This window comes from Coregonus clupeaformis, chromosome 18 (assembly GCF_020615455.1).
Source record: "Coregonus clupeaformis isolate EN_2021a chromosome 18, ASM2061545v1, whole genome shotgun sequence".
Lineage (NCBI taxonomy): Eukaryota > Metazoa > Chordata > Actinopteri > Salmoniformes > Salmonidae > Coregonus > Coregonus clupeaformis.
This window is the reverse complement of record NC_059209.1, coordinates 58,161,708-58,169,207: the sequence shown is the minus strand read 5'-3', so window position 1 is coordinate 58,169,207 and position 7,500 is coordinate 58,161,708. Positions and strand designations below refer to the sequence as shown.

The 7,500-nt window shown below is 44.6% G+C and overlaps 1 pseudogene; it reads left to right on the top strand.

Annotated features, from left to right (window-relative positions):
- The window catches only part of LOC121562559, a 246,114-nt pseudogene that overhangs the window by 139,002 nt on the left and 99,612 nt on the right, over positions 1-7,500 (top strand).

Genomic DNA, 7,500 nt, shown 5'->3' with positions numbered 1-7,500 from the left:
CACACACTGGAGACACACACACACACACACACACACACACACTGGAGACACACACACACACACACACACACACACACACACTGGACTGTGGCTGGCTGGTGGTGGAGTAGAGTAAGAGGAGAAACAACCAGGTGATAAATGAACCAGTTAAAGGCTGTCTGCTTCTCTAGTGGCACGGTTTATCTGGTGGTCGACTCTCTCTGTTGCATGGCCATCATCTCTGGCGTCCCCGTGTAGCTCAGTTGGTAGAGCATGGCGCTTGCAACGCCAGGGTTGTGGGTTCGTTTCCCACGGGGGGGCAGTATGAAAATGTATGCACTCACTTAACTGTAAGTCGCTCTGGATAAGAGCGTCTGCTAAATGACTAAAAATGTCAATGTTATTACTATGGCAACCCTCAAGACCTGATAGCAACTCTGATAGCATCTAATTTAGTCTCTCTCTCTCTCTGTCTCTGTCTCTCTCGCTCGCTCTTTCTCTCTCTCTCTCTCTCCCTCTCTCTCTCTGTCTCTCTCTCTCTCTGTCTCTCTCTCTCTCTCTCTCTCTCTCTCTCTCTCTCTCCCCTCTCTCTCTCCCCCCCTCTGTCTCTCCCTCTCTCTTGCTGTCTCTCTCTCCTTCCCTCTCTCCCTCTCTCTCTCTGTCTCTCTCTGTCTCTCTCTCTCTCTCTCTGTCTCTCTCTCTCTCTGTCTCGCTCTCTGTCTCTCTCTCTCTCTCTCTCTCTCTCTCTCTCTCTCTCTCTCTCTCTCTCTCTCTCTCCCTCCCTCTCTCTCTCCCCCCCTCTCTCCCCCCCTCTCTCCTTCCCTCTCTCCTCTCCTCCACCAGAGAACAGTGATGAGACAGGAGTGATGGATAGTTTGCTGGAGGCTTTGCAGTCTGGAGCCGCGTTCAGAGACCGACGGAAGAGAATGCCCCGGCCCCGAGGTGAGACCTTTACAATAACTCAATACCCCCTTACAATAACCCCTATGCCCCCTACCTAACTCAATACCCCTTACAATAACTCCTATACCCCTACCTAACTCAATACCCCCTTACAATAACTCAATACCCCCCTTACAATAACTCCTATACCCCCTACCTAACTCAATACCCCCCTTACAATAACCCCTATACCCCTACCTAACTCAATACCCCCTTACAATAACTCCTATACCCCTTTACAATAACTCCTATACCCCTTACAATAACTCCTATACCCCCTACCTAACTCAATACCCCCTTACAATAACCCCTATACCCCCTACCTAACTCAATACCCCCTTACAATAACCCCTATACCCCCTACCTAACTCAATACCCCCTTACAATAACTCCTATACCCCCCTTACAATAACCCCTATACCCCCTACCTAACTCAATACCCCTACAATAACCCCTATACCCCCTACCTAACTCAATACCCCCTTACAATAACTCCTATACTCCCTACAATAGCTCCTATACCCCCTTACAATAACCCCCTATACCCCTACCTAACTCAATACCCCCTTACAATAACTCCTATACCCCCTTACAATAACTCCTATACCCCTTACAATAACCCCTATACCCCCTACCTAACTCAATACCCCCTTACAATAACCCCTATACCCCCTACCTAACTCAATACCCCCCTTACAATAACTCCTATACCCCCTACCTAACTCAATACCCCCTTACAATAACCCCTATACCCCCTACCTAACTCAATACCCCCCTTACAATAACTCAATACCCCCCTTACAATAACCCCTATACCCCCTACCTAACTCAATACCCCCTTACAATAACCCCTATACCCCCTACCTAACTCAATACCCCCTTACAATAACTCCTATACCCCCTACCTAACTCAATACCCCCTTACAATAACTCCTATACCCCCTACCTAACTAAATACCCCCTTACAATAACTCAATACCCCTACCTAACTCAATACCCCCCTTACAATAACTCCTATACCCCCTACCTAACTCAATACCCCCCTTACAATAACCCCTATACCCCCTACCTAACTCAATACCCCCTTACAATAACTCCTATACCCCCTACCTAACTCAATACCCCCTTACAATAACCCCTATACCCCCTTACAATAACTCAATACCCCCTTACAATAACTCCTATACCCCCTACCTAACTCAATACCCCCTTACAATAACCCCTATACCCCCTACCTAACTCAATACCCCCTTACAATAACTCCTATACCCCCTACCTAACTCAATACCCCCTTACAATAACTCCTATACCCCCTACCTAACTCAATACCCCCTTACAATAACTCCTATCCCCTACCTAACTCAATACCCCCTTACAATAACCCCTATACCCCTACCTAACTCAATACCCCCTTACAATAACTCCTATACCCCCTACCTAACTCAATACCCCCTTACAATAACCCCTATACCCCTACCTAACTCAATACCCCCTTACAATAACTCAATACCCCCTTACAATAACTCCTATACCCCCTACCTAACTAAATACCCCCTTACAATAACTCCTATACCCCCTTACAATAACTCCTATACCCCCTTACAATAACCCCTATACCCCCTACCTAACTCAATACCCCCTTACAATAACCCCTATACCCCCTACCTAACTCAATACCCCCCTTACAATAACCCCTATACCCCTACCTAACTAAATACCCCCTTACAATAACTCCTATACCCCCTACCTAACTCAATACCCCCTTACAATAACCCCTATACCCCTACCTAACTCAATACCCCCTTACAATAACCCCTATACCCCCTTACAATAACTCAATACCCCCCTTACAATAACCCCTATACCCCCTACCTAACTCAATACCCCCTTACAATAACCCCTATACCCCTACCTAACTCAATACCCCCTTACAATAACTCAATACCCCCTTACAATAACTCCTATACCCCCTACCTAACTAAATACCCCCTTACAATAACTCCTATACCCCTTACAATAACTCCTATACCCCCTTACAATAACCCCTATACCCCCTACCTAACTCAATACCCCCTTACAATAACTCCTATACCCCCTACCTAACTCAATACCCCCCTTACAATAACTCCTATACCCCCTACCTAACTCAATACCCCCTTACAATAACTCCTATACCCCCTACCTAACTCAATACCCCCTTACAATAACCCCTATACCCCCTACCTAACTCAATACCCCCTTACAATAACTCAATACCCCCTTACAATAACTCCTATACCCCCTACCTAACTCAATACCCCCCTTACAATAACTCCTATACCCCTACCTAACTCAATACCCCCCTTACAATAACTCAATACCCCCTTACAATAACCCCTATCCCCTATACCCCCTTACAATAACTCAATACCCCCCTTACAATAACTCAATACCCCCTTACAATAACCCCTATACCCCCTACCTAACTCAATACCCCCTTACAATAACCCCTATACCCCCTACCTAACTCAATACCCCCTTACAATAACCCCTATACCCCCTACCTAACTAAATACCCCCTTACAATAACCCCTATACCCCCTACCTAACTCAATACCCCTTACAATAACCCCTATACCCCCTACCTAACTCAATACCCCCTTACAATAACTCCTATACCCCCTACCTAACTCAATACCCCCTTACAATAACCCCTATACCCCCTACCTAACTCAATACCCCCCTTACAATAACTCCTATACCCCCTACCTAACTCAATACCCCCCTTACAATAACTCAATACCCCCTTACAATAACCCCTATACCCCCTACCTAACTCAATACCCCCCTTACAATAACTCAATACCCCCCTTACAATAACTCAATACCCCCCTTACAATAACTCCTATACCCCCTACCTAACTCAATACCCCCTTACAATAACCCCTATACCCCTACCTAACTCAATACCCCCTTACAATAACTCAATACCCCCTTACAATAACTCCTATACCCCCTACCTAACTCAATACCCCCCTTACAATAACCCCTATACCCCCTACCTAACTCAATACCCCCTTACAATAACTCCTATACCCCTACCTAACTCAATACCCCCCTTACAATAACTCCTATACCCCTACCTAACTCAATACCCCCTTACAATAACTCCTATACCCCCTACCTAACTCAATACCCCCCTTACAATAACTCCTATACCCCTACCTAACTCAATACCCCCTTACAATAACTCCTATACCCCCTACCTAACTCAATACCCCCTTACAATAACTCAATACCCCCTTACAATAACCCCTATACCCCTACCTAACTCAATACCCCCTTACAATAACCCCTATACCCCCTACCTAACTCAATACCCCCTTACAATAACTCAATACCCCCTTTACAATAACTCCTATACCCCCTACCTAACTCAATACCCCCTTACAATAACCCCTATACCCCCTACCTAACTCAATACCCCCCTTACAATAACTCAATACCCCCTTACAATAACTCAATACCCCCTTACAATAACCCCTATACCCCTACCTAACTCAATACCCCCTTACAATAACTCAATACCCCCTTACAATAACTCAATACCCCCTTACAATAACCCCTATACCCCTACCTAACTCAATACCCCCCTTACAATAACTCAATACCCCCCTTACAATAACTCAATACCCCCTTACAATAACTCCTATACCCCCTACCTAACTCAATACCCCCTTACAATAACCCCCTATACCCCCTACCTAACTCAATACCCCCTTACAATAACTCAATACCCCCCTTACAATAACTCAATACCCCCTTACAATAACTCCTATACCCCCTACCTAACTCAATACCCCCTTACAATAACCCCTATACCCCCTACCTAACTCAATACCCCCCTTACAATAACTCAATACCCCCCTTACAATAACTCAATACCCCCTTACAATAACTCCTATACCCCCTACCTAACTCAATACCCCCTTACAATAACTCCTATACCCCCTACAATAACCCCTATACCCCCTACCTAACTCAATACCCCCCTTACAATAACTCCTATACCCCCTACCTAACTCAATACCCCCTTACAATAACCCCTATACCCCTACCTAACTCAATACCCCCTTACAATAACCCCTATACCCCTACCTAACTCAATACCCCCTTACAATAACTCCTATACCCCCTACCTAACTCAATACCCCCTTTACAATAACCCCTATACCCCCTACCTAACTCAATACCCCCTTACAATAACTCACCCCTATACCCCCTACCTAACTCAATACCCCCTTACAATAACCCCTATACCCCTACCTAACTCAATACCCCCTTACAATAACCCCTATACCCCTACCTAACTCAATACCCCCCTTACAATAACTCCTATACCCCCTACCTAACTCAATACCCCCTTACAATAACTCCTATACCCCCTACCTAACTCAATACCCCCTTACAATAACTCCTATACCCCCCTACCTAACTCAATACCCCCTTACAATAACTCCTATACCCCCTACCTAACTCAATACCCCCTTACAATAACTCCTATACCCCCTACCTAACTCAATACCCCCTTACAATAACTCCTATACCCCCTACCTAACTCAATACCCCCTTACAATAACTCCTATACCCCCTACCTAACTCAATACCCCCTTACAATAACTCCTATACCCCTACCTAACTCAATACCCCTACAATAACTCAATACCCCCTTACAATAACTCCTATACCCCCTACCTAACTCAATACCCCCTTACAATAACCCCTATACCCCCTACCTAACTCAATACCCCCTTACAATAACCCCTATACCCCTACCTAACTCAATACCCCCCCTTACAATAACTCCTATACCCCCTACCTAACTCAATACCCCCTTACAATAACTCCTATACCCCTACCTAACTCAATACCCCCCTTACAATAACTCCTATACCCCTACCTAACTCAATACCCCCTTACAATAACTCCTATACCCCCTACCTAACTCAATACCCCCCTTACAATAACTCAATACCCCCCTTACAATAACCCCTATACCCCTACCTAACTCAATACCCCCCTTACAATAACTCCTATACCCCCTTACAATAACCCCCTATACCCCCTACCTAACTCAATACCCCCTTACAATAACTCCTACTATACCCCCCTACACTAACTCCAATACCCCCTTACAATAACTCCTATACCCCCTACCTAACTCAATACCCCCCTTACAATAACTCCTATGCCCCCTACCTAACTCCTATACCCCCTTACAATAACTCCTATACCCCCTACCTAACTCAATACCCCCTTACAATAACTCAATACCCCCCTTACAATAACCCCTATACCCCCTACCTAACTCAATACCCCCCTTACAATAACTCCTATACCCCCTACCTAACTCAATACCCCCTTACAATAACCCCTATACCCCTACCTAACTCAATACCCCCTTACAATAACCCCTATACCCCCTACCTAACTCAATACCCCCTTACAATAACCCCTATACCCCTACCTAACTCAATACCCCCTTACAATAACCCCTATACCCCTACCTAACTCAATACCCCCTTACAATAACCCCTATACCCCCTACCTAACTCAATACCCCCTTACAATAACTCAATACCCCCTTACAATAACTCCTATACCCCCTACCTAACTCAATACCCCCTTACAATAACCCCTATACCCCCTACCTAACTCAATACCCCCCTTACAATAACTAAATACCCCCTTACAATAACTCCTATACCCCCTACCTAACTCAATACCCCCTTACAATAACTCAATACCCCCCTTACAATAACTCCTATACCCCCTACCTAACTCAATACCCCCTTACAATAACTCAATACCCCCTTACAATAACCCCTATACCCCCTACCTAACTCAATACCCCCCTTACAATAACTCAATACCCCCCTTACAATAACTCCTATGCCTAGTCCAAACAGCTGGTGGTTGTGCTAAAGTTTCTACTGAATCATTATTATATTATTATATTAAAGTTATCACTGGTTCGTTATTATATTAAAGTTATTACTGGTTCGTTATTATATTAAAGTTTCCACTGGTTCGTTATTATATTAAAGTTTCCACTGGTTCGTTATTATATTAAAGTTATTACTGGTTCGTTATTATATTAAAGTTTCCACTGGTTCGTTATTATATTAAAGTTTCCACTGGTTCCAACAGATGATCAGATGAGCGTCAGTCCCAGTTCATACCTCCAGGTTCTGAAGCCTTGTAACCATGGTAAAGACAACCCAACCTCCGTCGCAGAGCATGTTCTGTCTGTCTGTCTGTCCGTTCGCTAATGGCCATAACCAGAGCCATATATTTATAATATGGCAAATTAAATGTATAGAAATATATATGGTTCTTCCCATAACCCTGGCTGTCTTCTCTACTCTGAGCTTGTTGCTGTCCTCTGGTCGTGTGTTGCCTAATATGGCTCTTCTATGGTCGTGTGTTGCCTAATATGGCTCTTCTATGGTTGTGTGTTGCCTAATATGGCTCTTCTATGGTCGTGTGTTGCCTAATATGGCTCTTCTATGGTTGTGTGTTGCCTAATATGACTCTTCT